Genomic DNA, 22336 nt, shown 5'->3' with positions numbered 1-22336 from the left:
GACTACCATACTACCATAAGTCTCAAAAATCAAAACCGGACAGGCCCAAGGCTTTGATCACAAACACTAAGAATGCCTTTTCTAAAGTCTAAAGACAATTAGGGGCGGTTCACCTCTCCTCCCCCACCTGGTCCGACGGGTCCTTTGAAGGCCCCTGGTCTCAGGGCAAAAGCAGGGATGCAGGCTCCAGGCCCTCTGCTTGGCAGAAATGAACTTTGACTGTTTTACTTACACGTGTACAAAGGCAGCACTGAAAGAGAAGCTTCGAAGTTGGCTGGCTGACCCCCACAGTTCAAAGTCCTCTCCGCACACCTGTGGGGTAATCTTGTGAGTTTCCCCGGCGCCCTCCGGAATTGGCTATATCCCCTCCAGGTCGGCGCCGGCTGGGAGTTTCCATTTTGCGCAGAAATCAAGGCGTTCTGGGTGCCCTTAGCACTTAGGGCGCTCGGCCCGCAGCTCTAGGATGGGCCTCCAGGAGGGTCCCTCATTGGACCGCTCAGACCGGTAAAGGACCTGCACCTCGTAGTGACCCTGTGAAAACGCACCCGGGCTCCGAGTACACCTTGCCCGATCCCTCGCAGAGCTAAGAGATACATTAATGATCGTTTTGGGTTAGTTAAAACCCACGCAAGCACCTCCCTGGCCTCTTAAATCTTCCCAAACTACAGCACAGAGTGAAGGGAAGCAGTTGCAGCGACCATAAAAGTCATCTTAAAAGGCAAGTTGGAAAAAAAAAAAAAACAAACCCGATACGCACTAGTTAGCAAGTCCGCGGTTAGGGGGGCGGTGGCACCAGGGCCGGATCTGTGGGCTCTGTACGCTGGGGCTGTCCCGTCGGTCCCGAGTCCCCCGCGCCCACCTGGCAGCCTCGGGGGGCCCCCAATCTGACGCCAGCGATCACACCCCACGGCTCTGTCCAATTAGGAAAATGACCGCGAGGAGACGGAGAAGGGTGGGCGACGAGGAAGGGGAACCGAGACCGACCAAGGAGAGCCGTGGACACCCGGCCGGACGGCGAGCGCCTTCAACAGGTCCCCGGCCCCGGCGTGGGGGGCGCGCGGCGGCCCGGGGGGGGTGCCCCCCGACAGCCCAGCGGCGCGCCCGGCCCTCCCCCACCCCGGACGGCGGGGACGCGCAGCCACCCCACCCGCCCCGAGAATAAAGTTTGTGGGCAGCGGCGGGGCGGGGCGGCGCGGCCAGGGGGTGAAACTTTGAGTCCCGGGCGGGCGGCGGGGGGAGCGCACCGGGCGCCGGACACCCACGTGCGGGCCCGCGAGCCGCCGCCGCCTCCGGGCCTCCCGCCCTGCCGCCGCCGCCGCCGCGCTTTCCTTTCATTTTTGCTTCTCTCTCTCTCTCTCTCTCTCCCCTCCCTTTCTCTCTCTTCCTCTCTCTCTCTCATTCGCGCGCTCTCCTCGCTCTCGCCCGCTTTCGCTCGCCCGCTCCCTCCTTCCCTTCCCCCTCCACACCCCCTCCCTCCCTCCAGACGCCATCTCTCCCTCTTTCTCCGGCTCTCCCTCTCTCCCTCCAGCTCTCCGGCATGAGGGAATGTGGAAGTGAAAGGAAAAGACGACATATTTGCAGCGCGGCCAGGGCCTGCGCGCCGCCGTCCCCGGGGAGAGGCGGGGGGCGGGTCGGCCGCGGCCGCAGCGACCCACCCCCGCGCCCCCCGCGCCCCCGCCGGCGCGCCGCCCGGGGCTGCGGGGCCGGGGCCCGGGGGCCGCGCGGGACACTCACCCTGGGTCCGGGCGCGGCTCCTGCGCTGGGGCCCGTGGCGGGCCGGGGCCGGGGGGGCTCCTGGCTGCCCACCGCCCGGGCTGCTGCTGCGCGCCCGCCGCCCGCCTCCACGCGCGCCCGCCGCCTGCTCCTGCCGCCCTCCCTCCGGCTCCTCTCTTTCTCTCTCTCTCTCCCCCTCTCTCTCCCTCTCCTCTCTCTCTCTCTCCCTCTCTCGCTCGCTCGCTCTCTCTCCCTCCCTGGAAGAAGGGAATGAGGCAGGGCTGACGTGAAGGGATGCAAAACAGCTCCTCCTAACCCAGCTCGCGGAGGAAGAGAAAGACAGAAAAGCAGCCCTTTTATCTCTCTTTTGTTTTCTCACTTCCTTCCACCCCCCCCAACACCCCCCTCTTGTCAGCCCAAGTTTTCTTTTCTCTTTCTACCGCAGAGAGGGTTTTTCTTCCTTTCTTTCTCTTTCTTTCGCTTCAACTCTCCCACTCAAATTGAAAGCCTGGAGGGGTTTCTCTCTCCTTTCTTTCTTTTTTTTTTCCTTCCCCCTTTTCTTCCTTCTTCCTCCTTTCTTATTTCTCTAAAAGGGTTTTGTTTGCTGTGGGAGTTTCGTTTGAGAATCAAGTCACGCCTTTTTTTCCTCCTTTTCTTTCTCTCTTTTTTTTTTCTCCTCTCAGCAGAAAAGGGGAACAAAGATTAACTGAAGCGGGGGAGAGGGGAGCATAAGAACCTCGCATGGAAATGGGGGGCCCGGTCCTGCCTGGCACAAAGGGGGCCTAGGGGACGCCCCCCTCCCCCGTGGGAAGCATGGGACGTCCTCCCGAGAGGAGAGTCGATGGGGGTGGGGGGAACGCAGCCGCGGGTGCCGGGTGCGGGTTCCTTCCGAAGTGCGGGCGGGGGCCGCTGAGCCCGCCCCTCCCCAGCCAGAGGTGAAAGGTTGGGTGTGTTCTTCACTTATATATTTTTAAAGTAGGCAGATGGGCTTGGAACAGACATCCCCGCAGAGCACTGAACTGTAAAAAGCCTTTGAACAGCTGTTTGCAGAGCCCTGGACGTCCAGACTCGAGGGAGCGGGGCGTACTGCGAGCGCCTGGGCCGGGGTGGGGAAGGGGCTCGGAGGAGCCGCTGGGATCGGGCCCCCGCAGGCTCGCCCAGCGCCGAGCCTGGGCCTCCGCCCCCGGGCGCGCTGCTGGGGGGCGCCGAGGCGTGGCCGTTGGCCGTGCGGGGGTCGGGCCCCCGGCTCCTCCCGGCAGGGCCGCGGGGCTTGGCGCAGCCTTTCCTTCCCCCGGCTCCCCACTGGCCTCTAACGTCCAGCCGCTTCTCCACTCCGAGCCCTCGGACCGAACGCGGCAGAGACCCCACGAAGGGTCAATTATTCATGGGGCGCCTGGGCGTGTTCCCAAAAACCTGCTCTGCCTTCTTCTCCAGAGAAGTGGGGAGAAGGGAGGGGAAAAGTTCCCAGAGCAAACTTGGGCCACATGTCTCTTTTGCCCAGCTAAGTATTGAGCACCTGCAGGATGCCTGGCCCTTGGACTGGGGGCTGCTGCCAGGGGCTGGGGAGAAGCGTGAGTCTCCATGGGCCCCCCACGTTTCCGCAGGAAACAATGCGAGAGCAGGCTGCGGCTCCGGACCAAGTCACCGAGAGGAAGGAGAGCCTGGATCCTCTCCCCTCCCTCCGCTCTTCCTTCCCCTTCTCTTCCTTCCTCCCGGCTGCGTCTCCTTGGCTCCACCCCTTCTCCTCATCAATTCCTCCCACACTTCCCTGCTCTCCCTGGCTTTTCACTGGAGGGTCCCTTCTCCCAGCGAGGAGCAGATGCTGAGCCCCATTGTCTCCCCCCCCCCTTCGCCCCCCACTCACACACACAGGACCTGCCACTCTGCACCCCTCCCCCCAGCCCGCAGGCCTGGGCCTTTAGACACTGGAGCCCCAAGGCCACTGCCCCTCACCCCACCCTAAACCAGCTCCCGGTGCTGTGAGCAATGACTCCAGTCACTCAGAACATGATTTGTTTCTGACTGGGAGTGAGAAAACAGTAGCCTGGGACTTGCCTTAGCAAGGAGGACTCCGTGGTTTTTAATGTCACCACACTGAGCCCTGGATGACCCCAGAGCATCCATCCCCCACCCATTCTGCCCTCTTAATGGGGTGTCCAGGGAGCCACATTTCTGTCTTCTTAGATTCTGCTTAGTGCACCTAAATTATTTTCTCCAAATAAAACAAACAGCACTGATAGTGGAGCATTGGGGTTACCCATGCTTACTGAAAACCTACTGTGTGCCCACTCCAAGCCGGGTGCTAAGGATCTAACAACCATCAGTGGCTGTGGTTGTCACTTAGGCTTTAGACTGGCAGGGAAAGAAACAAGAAGACAGGCAACCACAGTGCCGCATGTTACACGTAAGGATGACCCAAAGAAGCACCTAGAAAAGGGGTGCTTGGACTAGGGTGGTCAGGGATGGCTCCTGGAGGAAGTTATGTCTAGATGTCTAGGTAAATGCATGTGATGGCACATCCTGTCTGAAGGTGCCAAGGCAAGAGAGCAAATTCTTCTGGGTTCTTGGAACCTACACAAATACTGGCTGTAGTGAAGAGTACAGTGGCAGAGCAGGGACACACGGGTGTCTGAGCACGAGTTGGGGAGGGGCAGGATAGCAGGGAGATTTAAAAATTTTTGCCTCTCCCACTTGCTCGCATCATGAACTTGGGTGGTTAATAGCCTTAGTTTCCATCTTTATAAGATGAGGGTAAGAAGACCTATGGGCTTCCCTGGAGGCTCAGTCAGAAAGAATCCTCCTGCAATGCAGGGGACTGCCTGGGTCTGTCTGGGTTTGATCCCTGGGTTGGGAAGATCCTCTGGAGAAGGAAATGGCAACCCACTCCAGTATTCTTGCCTGGGAAATCCCATGGAACAAAGGAGGCTGGTGGGGCTTCAGTCCATGGGATCTGAAAAGTTGGATGCAACTGAGCGACTAAACCACAAAGAAGACCTATGGGCCGCAGAAACGGTGTTTTATGTTTAAGGGTCCAGGTTGACTTGCTGCATATTCCTGGGCCAGTTAACCTCTCTGAATGTAAGTTTTCTCATCTGTGAAATGGGGTAAAAACAACTGACCCGCAGGGATTCTGTGAGGCTTAAAAAAAGCCCGTGCTCAGCTCAGCATCTGGGACATAAGCTCCAAAACATGATAGCTTTTATTCATTGTCATTATGTGTTAGGGAGTGACGGGAGGCGCTCTTACTAACTGAAAATGAGATTTATGTTAAGGGTTGAAACTTGAGTGAGTCACCATACCTGAAATGTAATGAACTGGCTGTGGAGAGAGCGTTCCTTCAGAGATGCCCTGTGTCCTCATGGGTAGCTGGAACTGGGGATCACCTCCATCCAACCAGGATGCCCAGGGTGTCATCTCAGGAACGAGACCAGAATGTGACAACTGTGGTTACGAAGGCCTGGCCTGATGGGTGGAGATGTCGCCTGCCAGAAGAGCAAATTGGAACAGAGGAGAGTGGGCCTTGTAACATCCAGGAGGGCCCCTAGGAGTGTGTGCCTGGCTGTTTGCTCAGTGGAGAAAAGTAGACCCAGAAGTTCACACTGGGGAGAAGAGAGGGGGAGAGAGCGACTTTTGACTCCGCTAGAGCCCACATTAAATCTCTTGAAACCTCTTAGTCCTTTGCTTGGGTTCCTCGTTCTCCAGGCAACCTGCAAATGAACTTGGCATCAGCAGCCTGCCCCCTGGATCCAGGCAGACACCAGGGTTCCAGTTCCTGCGTCGTAAACCTTTTGCACTTCTACTATTTCTTTATGACACAAGTTCATTATGAGAGAATTTGATAACCAGCTAAGCAAATCTGAAAAAGAACTCCTGTAGAGACATTACAGTTTGGTATATAACCTTGGACATTTTATAGGCACACATCTGCGCATAAATGCATAGTAATAAAACTATGCGAAGTAAATATTGTTAACCAGATGAATGACTGTACTTGTAAATATATTGAAGAAAATTAACAAAAATGGCATAATGTTATTCCTACCAAATAGCAACGACTTTTACTTGATATATGTCACAGATATCTTCTCCTGTCTGTAAACTTCCATTGTCATTCTTAACAAATGATATTTTCCTATAGCATGTGTTTATCTTACTTGTTCGAAAACAAATCACTGGACTGGTGGGATATTCCCAATTTTCCGCTTTTGTAGACCTGCTGTGATAAACATACTGTACAGTCACCTTTGTGCCAGATCAATGTCATATTCTGGTCATCATTTTACAGCTGAGGAGACTGAGGCACAGAAAGAATTTAAAAGCTTTCCAAGAAAAAAAGCTTTCCAAGGTCACAGCTATGGAGTGACTGAGCCAGAATTTGCAGCCAGAGTTTCTAGGTGGGAGTTCCTTTGAACATCCCTGTTTTCTTCTTTTCTTTCTCATATCCCCTCCTCACGTGTATTAGTCTCTCAGTCATACCTGACTCTGTGACCCCATGGACTGTAGCCCACCAGGTTCCTCTGTCCATGGGATTCTCCAGGATTCTCTGGAGTGGGTAGCCATTCCCTTCTCCAGGGGATCTTCCAGACCCAGGGATCAAAATTCTTTACCATCTGAGCCACCAGGGAAGCCCATCCCCTCCTCATACTTCCCCGTTTTCTCTCTCAGATCACCTCCCTGCAAGAACCTGTCTGGGCAGTGACCCCCTTCCTTCTCTGACACCTGAGTAGCTTCAGTAATGGCCATCTCCTGGGATTGTGGGCAGGCATGAAAGCAGGTGATGCATGACACGTGATGCGTGATACTTCATTTGGTAAACAGTGAAGCCTGTGTGAATGACCGTGAGGAAGTACTCGCAAGGACCTATGATCACAGACACCACCACCTTTAGCCCAGTCCCCTGATCCTCTCAAATCCAGGAAGGAAGCCTTCAAATTCACTCACACGAGAGAGAAAGAAATCAGCTGTTCCAATGCAGAAGCAGTAAAGGAAGCCTCCCCTGGGCTTTTCAGGAGCCCCCACGGCTGGAATGGGAGGGAATATTTGTTAGTATAAGGTTTATTAATGGGAGGATGCAGTCATGTCACAGACCTTCAAGAATGTTCATAACCATCTCTGAAATCTCTGAAAATCTGAGGAATCTAGTAAGCCAAATAAAGGGATGAAACACAGCTCTTCAGTATTCCAATTGACGTATTCACCAGAGTAACTGCTGGGAGATCAGCAGATGATTATTAAAATTTGTTGCTTTCATTGGCAGAACCAAACAAACATTAAAGATTTATATCAAGGACTTCCCTGGTGGTCCAGTGGCTAAGGCTTCGTGCTCCTAATACAGGGGGCCTGGATTCCGTCCCTGTTCATGGAACTAGATCCCACATGCCACGACTAAAAGATCCTGCATGCCGCCACTAAGACCCCTGCAGCCAGATAAAGAAATATTTTTGTAAATACTATATATATACACATATATTTCTTTTTGCCTTTTCATACTGTTCATGGGGTCCTCGAAAGAATGCTGAAGTGGTTTGACATTCCCTTCTCCAGTGGACCGCGTTTTGTCAGAACTCTCCACCATGACCAGTCCCTCGGACCGCAAGGAGATCAAAGACATCAATCCTAAAGGAAATCAACCCTGAATATTCATTGGAAGGACTGATGCTGAAACTGAAGCTCCAATACTTTGGCCACCTGATTTGAAGAGCTGACTCATTGGAAAAGACCCTGATGCTGGGAAGGACTGAAGGGCAAGAAGAGAAGGGTATAACAGGGGATGAGATGGTTGGATGACATCACCGACTCAATGGACATGAGTTTGAGCCAGCTCTGGGAAATGGTGAAGAACAGGGAAGCCTGGTGTGCTACAGCCTATGGGATCACAAAGAGTTGGACACCACTGAGCAACTGAACAGTATAATATGTATGTGTATATACATATATATGTATCAGTGACTTTGCAACGTCTAATATTCGGTTTTGAGAATCAAACCTCCCCACTGGATGGATTCCAGTCAATAGAAGATGCAGGACCCTGGGGATGGAACTTCAAGGGGTTTCAGAGAGCAGAGGCAAACCTTGAACTCCTGAAAGGATGGGATGTAGGAGATGGCAGGAGGACCAGAGCTGGAGAGTCCCTGAGAACTAAGTCAGGGACCGGAGTCCCACAGAAGTCGTATTGGGCAGCAGCTCAAAATTCTCAGAAGTGTAGTAGCAATTTAGGGAGACTCAGGGGGGACCTCCCTGGTAGCTCAGCTGGTAAAGAATCCTCCTGCAATGCAGGAGACCCTGGTTCAATTCCTGGGTCAGGAAGATCCCCTGGAGAAGGGATAAGCTATACTCACTCCAGTATTCTGGCTTGGAGAATTCCGTGGACTGTATAGTTTGTGAGGTCTCAAAGAGTCAGACGCAGCTAAGCAACTTTCACTTTCAGGGTTTGTAGGAAAAACCCAAAGAAAGCAAGTCTTTGTAGCTAGATAGATGGGGTGAGCATCTGACCTTTGTGCATCATTTTTCAGGGAATGATGATAGGGTGAACCTCCCCATCCCCTTTATGACCAAGGGTGCATAGTTGGTGGCTTTATTCCCATCATTGTTTGGACCAGTAAATTAACTGCCCTTATTTGCATAAATATAAGACTAAAAATAAGCTAAAAGAAACATGGGCCACCTACCATAAACAGGAAACTGCTAGCTTCACTAAACAGTTAAAAACACATAAATACATAAAACCCACAATGATGACATGTATTGCCATGAGAAGGCTGATGGAAAATAATTTAATATTGTAAGTCAAGAGAAGTTGAAAAAGTTTATGTCTTTTGATTAATAACTTTAGTTCTAGAAATCTATTGTAGGGGGAGTCATCAGTGTGGACAAAGATGTGAGTTAAGGATGTTTATCAAAATGTTATTTATGTTGGCAAAAATTACAGCCCAAAAAAAGGAAAAGGACAGAAGGAAGAAAGGAAATAACCCAAGTATTCAACAGTGAGGAAATGTTTAAAGAAGTTACGGCATGCACGTTTGATGTAGCTGCATTGCTATTAAAAGCCGTGTTTTTGAAGAATATTTAATGACCTGAAAAATGTTTCTGATGTAGTGAGTGAGATACAAAATTGCATATGCAATTGTAGTCTTGCCCAGTTTTGTATATACATATATATTGAATATTTATCCTGAAAAGTACATATAAAAACTTGGAAGGAAATACAAACAAGTTTAAAAGTTACTTGTGGGACTTCCCTGGTAGTCTAGTGGTTAAAACTTCCGTTGCAGGGAGCATGGGTTTGATCCGTGGTTGGGGAACTAAGATTCTGCCTGCCACACAGTGTGGCCAAAAATTTTAAAATAAGTAAAAATTAATAAAAAGTTATATGTGTTTGTTGTAATATTAGATAATTTTTATTTTCTTCTTTGTCTCAAAGTATTTGCCAAATTTCTCTAATGATTATATTATTTTAAACAATAACTATATATTTAGAGAGCAAGACCTGGGTTTCTCATTTATTCTACAGTCAATAGTGAAAAGACCCAGGCCAGGCCTTCGAGGACCTTCCAGTTTGCAGGAGAAACAGCCAAGCAAACAGGGACAGGAAGTTACACTACAGAATGCAATTATTCCTCCTCCCCTGGAAACGTTTGAAGACCTAGGAGGAAAGAGGAACCAAGCATTTTGGTTGCTGATGATTTGGGCTCTGGGTTGAATAGACTATCTATTGTGAAAGTGTATTGTGCAAAAAGAGAATGGGGTTTTTTGTGAAGGGAGATAAAGAGGGTGTGGGGTGGGAACTGAGAGGGTGGGGGAGGAGGAGGCAGGCCTGGAAGCGGGGTGAGTGGACTGTGAGCAGAGCTGTCCTGAAGGTCCCTCTAAGTCGTCCTCCTCAACCTTCACCTGGGTCCCAGTGTCCAGGGCTAGCAGATTACCTGGCTTTGCATTCTTAACAGGGGCTCAGTAAATGCTCTGTCACTATTTATCGTCCGTAAGAACAGAAGAATGAATGAGCATGTAACATCAGGGATCACTCTCATGAATTTCCTTTAAGGCATTAATTAAACATGTTGTCTGAAGAAGAAAGACTCCATTGTGAAACCACAATGATGAGCGAGGCAGGAGGGGAATTGAACATCTCCTCCACCAAGGCAGCAAGGTGTGTGTGTGCATGAGCGTGCACGCATGTGTCTGCGGGTCTGCTTTAGCATCAGGATGGGACCTGGGTTCAAGTTTGAATGTGTCATTAAGTGGAGTCTGAGGAGCTCTTGGTTATGGCGACTTGCAAGCTGTATGACCTTGTTGTTCGGTCGCTGAGTCATGTCAGACTCTTTGCAACCCCATGGACTGCAGCAGCCCGGGCTTCCCTGTCTGACATTGGCCAGACTCAGTTTCTAAATGCTTCAGTATTTTACCTAGAAGATGGGGCTTAAGGCAACCCATTCTTGGAGACCAAATAAGATAGTACAGATAGGATAATGCTCTGTGGACAGCAAACACTTCGCAAACAGAACGAGCTATTAATGCCAATTTTATTACTTGTAAACCCAGAAGCATCGCCATTTGGCTGGGGTCGGAGAAGGGTGCCTTAGGCTGATGGCTTTGCTGTGTTCTTTCTTCATACAGGAACTCTTTTTTGGTCCTTTATGTTGGCCCTTTTGCCTGTATTCTTCACTTCATAACAAATATTTATTGAGAACCCACAATGTGTTGGCTAGGTAACCAAGGGTGGCAGATGTGACTAGCGATGACTTCTACACGAATAGAAGAGGGGTGCCCAACACTTCTCTTTGAGAAAAAAGGTGATGTTTAAACTGAGTCTTGAAAGGAAAGTGGGAAGCTGCTCAGCATAGCGAGGGGACAGGACTGTGAGCAAGGAACAGACTTTAGGAAGTTACTTAACCTCCCCGGGGCACCATTTCCTGCTCTGAAGAATCCTGCTTGGCCTCAGAGTGAGACAATACATTCAAAGCACCCAGCACAGTGCCTGGCCTTTAGTGGGTACTGAAAAAAGCCAGTCCTTTGTCTCCTCTGTATCAAAATCACTTCCTCTTTGAAGCTTACTTCCTGTTCACATTTTGTTCTTTTCCCGAGTTCCTGAAGATATACTGAGTTTTGGCTTGGGCTGTAAGTTACTCAGCCTGTTTCCCAGGATCCAGAAAATAACTTTAAAAGTGGATCACAGTTTCCTCCACAAAGAAAAGTCAATGAATTCAAAGTACAAATGTCATGTGGATCACATCCTTTGTTCACAATATGCTAACACTAGAAATTATTGTTAGAAATTGACTATTTAAAATTCTCCCAAATAAGCTTTTGGATAAAGAGAAAATCAGGAATGAAGTGGAGTTTGTGTGTGTGAGCTTCACTGCCTTTATTTATTTATTTATTGTGTGAATACAGTTTTCTTTCCGGGTGTGTGTGTGTATCTAACTTTTTTTTTTTGAAGTGTAGTTGATTTACAATATGGTGTTAGTTCCAGGTATACCACACAATGATTCAGTTATATATACTAGGAGTTGTGTTAATTTGGAAAGAAAGATAAAGAGTCACACCTAGGAAAATCAACAGTATGTGCACAAAGCTTTACTCAAAATTTTATTTAGTTTTTAAAGTGATTTTCCTACTAAATCCAGAGAAATTTAAACAAGCAAAATACTCATTAAATACTTTAGAAATACATGAAAACAAAACCGCAAATAAAGATGAGGAAGGAAGAGATCAGAAAAGAAACAGAAAAAAATAAATTAAAAAATAGAAAAACAGTACATAACACGTACATCCTTGAGTTGATTCTTTATGTAAAAAACGAGGTCTAAATAATACAATGGACAAATATAATGAAGGAAAAAAGCAGAAATAAAAGTTAGGGTGAAATGGTAGAAATGACAAAAAATAGACTTAAAAAATATAAAAGAGTATGACGTGAGATTGTAGACAAATTTGAATACATCTGAGATAATTTTCTGGGGGAAAAAAATAGAGAACTTTCTCTGTCAGAAGCAGAAAATCTAAGCCACCTCCTTCAGCTTCTGTTCAAAATCAGCGGACAGAGCATCTGCCCCTGACCAGCTTTCCGAAACTGCACTTTTTCTCAGCAGCATTTCGCACCATCTGATATGACATATGCCTAATTGCTTACTTGTTTCCCTTCTTCTCTCCCCACTAGAATACCAGCTTCCTAAGAAGAGGGAACTTTAGTGTTTTTAATTAAACTTTTTATTTTGAGATGATCGTGATTTTTTTTTTCTAAGTAAGCATTATATTTTGAGATGATTATATGAAAACTATCTGGGAATTCCTGATAGTGGTTGGGACTCTGGGCTTTCACTGGCGTGGCTGGAGTTCAATTCCTGGTGGAGGAACTAAGATTCCACAAGCCGAGAGGAGCTGTCAAAAGAAAAAAAAAGAAAGCTATTTTACTTGCTGCTGTATGCCTATGCACAAACCTTGGCCTGAAGCATATCAGGCACTTGAAATAAATACTAGTTTAATGAATAAACAAGTTGAGGAAGAATTTAAGACAGATATCAAGAATGCTGTTCCCCAAAGTTGTGAGTTCAGATGGTTTTTGGGGAACAGGGTTTATTTTCTAAAGTTTTGAAGCATGGGATATATAAACTAATCCAGAATATAGCATTTTCTCTATGAAGAAATCTATATATTTTTTTCCTAAGGTTAAAAGAAAAGATGACCAGGGAGAGACATTCTTTATGTCTAGTGCAAAGGCTAAATAATGTAAAGATGGAAAGGTCAATTTAATTTACAGGCTTAATGAAAATCCAAATGTGAGTTTTTTTTTAACTTTTCAAAAAAAGGAAAAGATTATAAAATTCATTAATTCATTTAGCAGAATAAAGAGGTAGAATTTCAATGAAAGTTTTGCAAAATGAGAGTGAGGATGAGGGAATAAACCTTCTTGTCACAAAACATATTAGGAAATTGTGATATTTAAAATTGTGTGGTATGAGGACAAAAATTTGTCATTGTCTCAGTAGTTTAAAATAGGACTTTTAGAATGAAACAATGATACATACATTATGTAATGTGTAATAAAGTACCATCATCAGGAAAAGAAAGGGTAATTTAGAAAATTATTTTGGGCTAACTGACTGGCAATTTAGGGAAAAAAATTGTATCCTCATCTCACATAATACACCAAATATATTTTATTTGGACATAATGATGGCAACAATAATAAAGACCAAATTTAAAAATGTGAGGGAAAGAAAATAGACAGTTTCAAACACCTGGAGAAGAAATGACTCCCTAAGCTTAGAACCAAAGCAAGAAATCAAGGAAAAAGAGAACATTTTTGGTTATATAAATAAGTCAAACTTTACATGGCAAGAAAACAAAAATTATCTCTAAATGATATATTGGGGATTTTTTGTTTGTTTTTGAAAAATATGTATTTAACTGTGTCAGTCCTAGCAGGATCTTCACTGTCATGCAGAATCTTCCTTGTAGCAAAGCGACTCTAACTGTAGTTCTGGGATCTTAGTTTCCCGCCAGGGATTGAACCTGTCCCCTGCATTGGAAGGCAGATTCTTAACCACTGGACCACCAGGGAAGTCCCTCTAAGATATACTGTTAAGCAAAGAAGGCAAGTTGCAGTTAGTATGGTCACATAAAGAAGAAAAATGTACACAAAACAAAACTATGTGTTTTTGTGAATGTATTAGGTGTGTAAATACCTAGACGGTGGTCAGGATGAATATAATCAGCTACACAAGCTGATAGCATTTGGAGTGGCCTGACGGGACATTTGATTTATTTGAACTGTAAGGGTTTTAATCATACAACAAGAGCACACTCACTTTGTTGTTGCTAAGTCATGTCCGACTCTGTGACCCCAGGGACTGCAGCACGCCGGGCTTCACCATCTCCCTGAGTTTGCACTAACTCATGTCCATTGAGTTGGTGCTACCATCCAACTATCTCATCCTCTATCGCTCCCTTCTCCTCCTCATACTCATAAATCACTTACATAGTTTTAAAAGAAAAAGTGATGACAGAACTAAAAAGACAGTGTTAAATATGTTTAATACTTTTTAAAAAATTACATAAAGATATTTTTATATAAATGATTTTTTAAACTGTAAAATCCCAATAGACAAATCGTTAAAAGTTAACATGAGTCAGGTCACTGAACAGAAAATACCGGAAACAAAACTAGAAGAAAATGTTTGCACTCATGTCATTTAAATAAATCCAGAGTGAAAACTGGCACTGAAGATTAGGATTCCAACTTCTCTTTCGGACCAGTGTCCTGCTCAATCTTGGGAAATAGGCAGCTTAGGGGAATCTGCAGCAGACGGGAGAATGGGAGGCCTAACTTAAATTATCTCAGCTGGACATTTTGTTGGTGTTGGATGCTAACCCTTTCCTCTGGGGTGGGTGGTCCTACTTTACCTCCTTGCCTTTTCTGCAAAAGAGTGCGATTCAGGGAGAAAGGAAGCAGAGAACTGGTGGGATGGCCTAGTCTGCAGACAAAACTGAGGATATTTGGTCTAGTGTCCCCACGCAAGTGCCCTTCTTGGGGACTGAGCTCCAAAGCATGGGGAAAAGGTTAGCTTTAGGGCTTCCTCAAGCTGAGAGGAAACCATGGGAAGAGGTGAGCAGGACTGATGAACACAAAGGGATTTTGAAGTATGTGGGGTAGAGTGCAAACCCTCATTTTTACCCGTTGGGCTCTTCTCTTTTGCTATTTAGATCCTCAGAGTTGGTTCCACTCTTGAGCCGCAGAAGTCTGCACTGTGTGGGCCCGCGCACACTGGAGCTGCTGTGTACCTGCCCGTGGTGACCTCTTTTGCTGCATCAGTACAACCTGGGTTTCTCCTTGGAAGAAAAGCTATGACAAACCTAGGCAGCATATTAAAAAGCAGAGACATTGCTTTGCCAACAAAGGTCCATCTAGTCAAAGCTATGATTTTTCCAGGAGTCATGTATAGATGTGAGAGCTGGACCATAAAGAAGGCTGAACACTGAAGAGTTGATGCTTTTGAACTGTGGTGCTGGAGAAGACTCTTGAGAGTCCCTTGGACTGCAAGGAGATCAAACCAGTCAATCCTAAAGGAAATCAACCCTGAATATTCACTGAAAAGACTGAAGTTGAAGCTGAAACTGCAATACTTTGGCCACCTGATGTGAAGAGCTGACTCATTAGAAAAGACCCTGATGCTGGGGAAGATTGAAGTCAGGAGAAGGGGCAACAGAGGACGACATGGTTGGATGGCATCACCAACTCAATGGACATGAGTTTGAGCAAATTCCAGGAGATAGTGAAGGACAGGGAAGCCTGGTGTGCTGAAGTCCATGGGGTTGCAAAGAGTCGGACATGAATTAGCGATTGAACAACAACACAACCTGGGTTGAAACCCAGCTCTGCCTGCTACCTACTTGTCACTGGGAAAGTAATCAAACCTTCCTGAACTCGTTTTTCACTTTTTAAAAAGCATTCTTTATTCATTATTATTATTATTTAATTTATGAGTTATTTGGCTGTGTCAAGTTTCAATTTCGGCACATGGGATCCTCCTTGTGGCATGTGGGATATTTTGTTGCAGCTTGTGGGCATCTCCAGTTGTAGTGCGTGGGTTTAGTTGCCCTGCAGCCTCTGGGATCTTAGTTCCTCAACCAGGGATCGAACTTGTGTCCCCTGCATTGGAAGGCAGATTCTTAACCACTGGACCACTAGGGAAGTCCCCCACTTTTCTAAATGAAAGGCCAGAACAGAGCTTCCCTCAGGGTGTGGGGAGGGTTTAATGAGACAGTGAAGCGTCAGAACCGGGTCAGGCAGAGTAGAGGGCTAGCAAATGGTAGGTGGTCCATTGTTCGCTAAAGGACTGGCCTCTTATAGCACAACACAGGTCATGGATTTGAACTTGTGCAGGTCATGGCTGCTGGCCATCTCTACTTGCATGTTCTCTTTACATGTCACTTGCCCAAAATAGACAAGTCTCCATGCCTAACCTGTCCCACACACTGGGCTCCTGTCAATGGCACTGCATCCGAGGCCATCCAGAAACCGTGCTAAGCCACTTCAGTTGAGGCTGACTCTTTGCGACCCTATGGACTGTAGCTCACCAGGCTCTTCTGTCCATGGGATTTCCCAGGCAAGAATACTGGAGTGGGTTTCCATTTCTTCCTCCAGGGGATCTTCCCAACCCAGGGATGGAATCTGCATCTCTTATGTCTCCTGCATTGGCAGGCGGGTTTTTTTTTTTACCACTAGCACCACCTGGGAAGCCCAGAAACCTGGCACTCCTCTTTAAACCTCAGTGCCCCTCAATGTCCAAGACACATGGATTCCACCCTGGAAATACCTTTCAGGGATTCATTACCCTACTCACACAAGTCTGATTTGGCTGCTAGTATTTCCCTCCCCTGTAACAGTCTTCTTCTTTTTAGTATTTTTATTTATTTACTTATTTGGCTGCACCAGGTCTTAGATGTGGCACACAAGATCTTTTAGTGGTGGGATGTGGAATCCTTAGCCTAGCACGCGAACTTCTAGTTGTAACAGCCTTCTAATTACTCTCTCTGCATCTACCCTGGACTCCTCAGAGCCATTCTTTTAAAAAAAAGCATCCTCTTAATGGCTTACAGCCTCTTAATGGCTTCCCGCTGGCCTTAGGATAAATCAAAATAAATAGTAAAAATTATTAAGCACCACGTTCCTCCTTTACTATCTGTGGGGGTTTGCTTCCACGATGTTCAAGTCTCTTAGACAAAATGGTACAGTCTGTGCATTATAACCAGCTTCCCTGGTGGGTCAATCGGTAAAGAGTCCGCCTGCAAGGTGGGAGACCGGGGTTCGATCCCTGGGTCAGGAAGATCCGCTGGAGAAGGAAAGGGCAACCCACTCCAGTATTCTTTCCTGGAGAATCCCACGGACAGAGGAGCCTGGTGGGCCATAGTCCACGGGATCACAAAGAGTCGGACATGACTGAAAGAGTAACACTTTGCATATAACACAAGCACATTTGCCTCTGTACTTTAAGTCATCTGTAGATTACTTGTAATATCTAATAAAATGTAAAATCTATGCAAATAGTTATTAATACAAGGTAAAAGCTATGTAAATAGTCACTGGCTTGACAAATTCAAGTTTTGTTTTTTGGAACTTTATGGGTTTTTTTTTTACCCAAATATCCAAGGTGGATTGAATCTGGGAATGTGGAACCTGGAGATATGGAAGGCTGACTGTGTTGTGTGCCAGGAACTGTGTTAAATGTTATACTTAAATGTTATACTTTATTTATCTCTTTCAACTCTGGAAACCCTATCAGGTAGATACCTAACAGCATGCCGGGTCACCTTCCACAGGCTAATTTAGTGACTCAGTTTCATTATCTGCTACGTGGTAATACCCTATCTCTTAGGAATATTGTAAGGATTAAATCAGTTATGTCCTGTAAAGTTCTCGGAAAAAATGCCTGGCTTGTATTAAGTGCTTATTAAAATCAGCTAGGTGTTGGAGAAGATGCCCCATTTGCAGCTATGAAAACGGAAACACAGAGGTTAAGAAACTCACCCAAGGGACTTCCCAGGTGGTCCAGTGGCTAAGACTCTGTGCTTCCAATGCAGGGGGCCTGGGTTTGATCCCCAGTCAGGGGACTAGATCCCACGTGCTGCAACTAAAGATCCCGCATTCCCCAACCAAGACTGAAGCTCGTGAGTGAGTGCTGGGACTAACAGTGCAGCCAAATAAGTAAATATTAAAAACTAAAGAAAAAATATTCACCCAAGGCCCCACAGAGAAAAGGACCCCATCAGGATTCATACCCAAGCCTCTTGAGGCCCATCCCTGAGCTGAGTCTTCCAGGAGATTCCCAGGCCATTTCCTGTTACTCACCATGCTCTTCCAAAGTCCCCTCACCTGCTGTACTCACTGCAGCCCCTAAATGCACCTCAGGCCCCCACCTGTGTCCTTCACATGCTGTCCCGTCTCTCATGGGCCTTCGTCTCCTCCAGGAGGCCCTCCCTGGACACCAGATCAGGTTGTTGCAGGTGTGCATGCTCAGTCACTCAGTCATGTCTGATGCTTTGTGACCCCATGGACTGCAGCTCACCAGGCTCCTCTGTCCATAGGATTTCCCCGGCAAGGATACCCCCAGCTTCTGCTCCTCCTAAATGTGCAGTGGCTATAGTGGAGACTGCCAGAGCATGTAGGCAGACCCTTCTCGCCTTCAAGCGATGGGGTGTGCTGGTCCAGTGGTGTTTCTTTTCTTCTTCTAGGCTTCCTAGGCAGCTCAGTGGTAAAAAAAAAAAAAAAAAAAAAAAAAAAAAAAATCTGCTGGCCAATGCAGGAGATGTGGGTTTGATCCCTGGGTCAGGAAGATCTCTTGGAGGAAGAAATGGCAACCCACTCCAGTATCCTGGCCTGGGAAATGCCACAGACAGAGGAGCCTGGTGGGCTACAATCCATGGGGTTGCAAAAAGTCAAACATGACTGAGAATGCACGTATTATTGTAGGAAAGATAGTGGGGCCCAAGAGGTTGGTCACATCCCAATGTCTGGAATGGCTGCCAAGTATGGGTTCTTGGCTTCCCACAGGAAATAATTTAAGAGAGAGCTACAGAAGAGTGAAAAAAAGGTTTATTCAGGGAGAAAACACACTCCATAGACAGAGTGTGGGCCATCTTGGAAGGCAAGAGTGGCAAGAGACCTCTGGGTATGAGGTTGTCAGTGTTTATAGGGGTGGATTATTTCATAGGCTAATGAATAGGAGCTGAAGCTCCAATACTTCGGCCACCAGATGCGAAGAGCTGACTCATTGGAAAAGACCCTGATGCTGGGAAAGAGTGAAGGCAAAAGGAGAACGGGGTGGCAAAGGATGAGATGGTTAGATAGCATCACCAACTCCATAGACATGAATTTGAGCAAACTCCAGGAGATAGTGGAGGACAGAGGAGCCTGGCTTGCTGCAGTCCATGGGGTCGCAAAGAGTTGGACAGGACCTAGTGACTGAACAACAACAGTGAGTGGGAGGAGTATTCCAGCTATTTTGGGGAAGGGGTGGGGATTTTCAGGCATTGGGCCACCGCCCACTTTTTGGCCTTTATGGTCCTGGCATCTGTGGGTATGTCATTTAACGTTTTGATGTGTTGTAATGAACATATACTGAGCACCATCTGGGACCTAGTTGGTTCTAATCAGCTTATGTCATGTCCTTGGGCTATGCCATTCTTTTAAAGGTTGTGTCCTGTCCCCTTCCTGTCTCATTCTGCCCCTCTCATCGGCCCATCCCCCCACTTCTTGGTAACACTTTGCACATTAGCAGTTATTGAATTGATCATTGCACTGTGTTTCCTGTCTGTCTTCCCTGGCTTTCGGTGAGGGTGGGACCATGCCTATCTTAAAACCTCCAGTGCTTAATCAGTACTTATAGAATGAATGAATGAACCCCAGAGATCTCAATCATCCTTGTCAAGTAAGTGCTGCAAAGCTCTTTTCTAAGAGGGACGTTGGCAATGAGGGGAAATTTGATTGAAGACCCAAACCAGGGAGAGGTCTAGGACAAGGGAGAGGGGGGCTCATTGGTACAAGGGACTGTAGGGGCCAAGTGGAAAGAGGTATCAAAGCATAGAAGGCAACAAGGTCATGGTCAGCATCTTGCTTAAGGGGCCTGAGTGAGGAAAGCTGACTGGAGAGGGTCTGGCATATGATAAGTGCCCCCCAAATGGGGGCCATTCCTATTAATAAAATAATAATCTGCGTGGAGCTCCTGAGAAAGGTGGTTTTATTTAGAAAAATGAAAAAGGAAGAAAAGGGGAGTAATATGAACCAAAATACAGAGAGAGTGCAAAGCATTTGTGTGTAGTCAGAGTGGTGGGAACTAGGGTGTAACCATGGAAAAATTCTGGGTGCTGAGGTTGGAAAGGGAGGTTGTGGCCAGAATGGAATGGTTTTGGATGTTGTGTTGAGGTAGCTGGGCTTTATCTTGTAGATTAGTGATCCCCCACATGTGTTTGTTAAATGACATTGGATAAGAAGGGCTTTAGTGTCAAATAAATGAAAGTGAAAGTCGCTCAGTTGTGTCCAACTCTTTGTGACCCTACGGACTATACAGTCCATGGAATTCTCCAGGCCAGAATACTGGAGTGTGTAGCCTTTCCCTTCTCCAGAGGATCTTCCCAACCCAGGGATCGAACCCAGGTCTCCTGCATTGCAGGTGGATTATTTACCAGCTGAGCCACAAGGGAAGCCCAGGAATACTGGAGTGGGTAGCCTATCCCTTCTCCAGCAGATCTTCCCAACCTAGGAATTGAACCAGGGTCTCCTGCATTGCAGGCAGATTCTTTACCAGCTGAGCTATCAGGGAGGCCCAGTGTCAAATAAGGTTACAACAAATACTGTATGATATCACGTATACAGTAAGTCCCCTGCATACTAACAAGTTCCGTTCCAAGAGGAGAGCATGTTTGTAAGTCCAACTTGTTTGTAAGACCAACAAAGTTAACCTTGGTACCCAGCTAACACTGTCAGCTATATAGCACTGTAATAGGGTTATAACAATTCTCACAGACCTTACAAAGGACTGGTAAAAGACTCTTGGAAGGCTCAAGCAGAACCTTGTGCTCTCCAGGACCCAGGAGAAAGGAGCAGTGACCCCACAAGAGACTGACCCAGGCTTGACCATGAGTGTCCAGGAGTCTCCAGTGGAGGCTTGGGTCCGTGGTGGCCTGCTGCAGGGTTGGGGGCAGTGAGTGTAGCAGTACATGCATGGGATCTTTTGAAGGAGGTTGCCATTATCTTCATTACCTTCCCCATAGTTTGGCCCCAGATAAATAGTAGGGAGGGAACACAGCCCCATCCATCAGCAGAAAATTGGATTAAAGATTTACTGAACATAGCCCTGCCCATCAGAACAAGACCCAGTTTCCCTCTCAGTCAGTCTCTCCCATCAGGAAGCTTCCATAAGCCTCTTATCCTTCTCCATCAGAGGGCAGACAAACTGAAAACCACAATCACAGAAAACTAACCAATCTAATCACATGGACCACAGCCATGTCTAACTCAATGAAACTGTGAGCCATGCTTGTAGGGCTACCCAAGATGGACAGGTCATGGTGGAGAGTTCTGACAAAATGTGGTCCACTGGAGAAGGGAATGGCAAACCACTTCAGTATTCTTGCCTTGAGAACCCCATGAACAGTATGAAAAAGCAAAAACACAGGACACTGAAAGATGAACTCCCCAGGTTGGTAGGTACCCAATATGCTACTGGAGATCAGTGGAGAAATAACTCCAAAAAGAATGAAGAGACGGAGTCAAAGCAAAAACAACACCCAGTTGTGGATGTGAATGGTGATGGAAGCAAGGTCCAATGCTGTAAAGAGCAATATTGCATAGGAACCTGGAATATTAGGTCCATGAATCAAGCAAATTGGAAGTGGTCAAACAGGATGGCAAGAGTGAACATCGACATTTTAGGAATCAGCGAACTAAAATGGACTGGAATGGGTGAATTTAACTCAGATGACCATTATATCTACTACTGTGGGCAAGAATCCCTTAGAAGAAATGGAGTAGCCATCATAGTCAACAAAAGAGTCCAAAATGCAGTACTTGGATGCAATCTCAAAAACGACAGAATGATCTCTGTTCATTTCCAAGGGAAACCATTCAATATCATGGTAATCCAAGTCTATGCCCCGACCAGGAATGCTGAAGAAGCCGAAGTTGAATGGTTCTATGAAGACCTACAAGACCTTCTAGAACTAATACCCAAGAAAGATGTCTTTTTCATTATAGGGGACTGAAATGCAAAAGGTGGAAGTCAAGAAACACCTGGAGTAACAGGCAGATTTGGCCTTGGAGTACAGAATGAAGCAGGGCAAAGGATAATAGAGTTTTGCCAAGAGAACGCACTGATCACAGCAAACATCCTCTTCCAACAACACAAGAAAAGACTCTACACATGGACATTACCAGATGGTCAACACTAAAATCAGATTGATTATATTCTTTGAGCCAAAAGGGAGAAGCTCTATACAGTCAGCAAAATCAAGACTGGGAGCTGACTATGGCCCAGAGCATGAAGTCTTATTGCCAAATTCAGACTTAAATTGAAGAAAGTAGGGAAAACCACTAGACCATTCAGGTATGACCTAAATCAAATCCCTTACAATTATACAGTGGAAGTGAGAAATAGATTTAAGGTACTAGATTTGGTAGACAGAGTGCCTGATGAAATATGGATGGAGGTTCGTGACATTGTACAGGAGATAGGGATCAAGACCACCCCCAAGAAAAAGAAAGGCAAAATGGCTGTCTGAGGAGGCCTTACAAATAGCTGTGAAAGGAGAAGTGAAAAGCAAAGGAGAAAAGGAAAGATATACCTATTTGAATGCAGAGTTCCAAAGAATAGCAAGGAGAGATAAGGAAGCCTTCCTCAGTGATCAGTGCAAAGAAATAGAGGAAAACAATAGAATGGAGAAGACTAGAGATCTCTTCAAGAAAATTAGAGATACCAAGGGAACATTTCATGCAAAGATGGATTCGATAAAGGACAGAAGTGGTATGGACCTAACAGAAGCAGAAGATATTAAGAAGAGGTGGCAAGAATACACAGAACTATACAAAAAAGATCTTCACGATCCAGATAATCACAGTGGTATGATCACTCAC

The 22336-nt window shown here is 46.6% G+C and overlaps 1 protein-coding gene across 5 annotated transcripts in view; it reads right to left on the bottom strand.

Annotated features, from left to right (window-relative positions):
* ZNF710 (zinc finger protein 710) overlaps window positions 1–2260 on the bottom strand; it is a 68214-nt gene extending 65954 nt beyond the window's left edge. The window contains exon 1 of one of the 5 annotated variants that reach the window (XM_065906831.1): window positions 1735–2260. The gene's annotated coding sequence lies outside the window, so the exon portion shown is untranslated. Of the gene's footprint in view, window positions 1–232; window positions 420–757; window positions 769–1734 lie in introns of those variants that run through there. The other 4 variants (XM_065906830.1, XM_065906834.1, XM_065906833.1 and 1 more) reach the window with 4 other exon arrangements.
* Between the last annotated feature and the right edge of the window lie 20076 nt (window positions 2261–22336).

Source organism: Muntiacus reevesi, chromosome 15, assembly GCF_963930625.1.
Source record: "Muntiacus reevesi chromosome 15, mMunRee1.1, whole genome shotgun sequence".
NCBI classification, from domain to species: domain Eukaryota; kingdom Metazoa; phylum Chordata; class Mammalia; order Artiodactyla; family Cervidae; genus Muntiacus; species Muntiacus reevesi.
The sequence above is the reverse complement of the archived record's forward strand: the minus strand, read 5'-3'. Positions and strand labels throughout refer to the sequence as shown.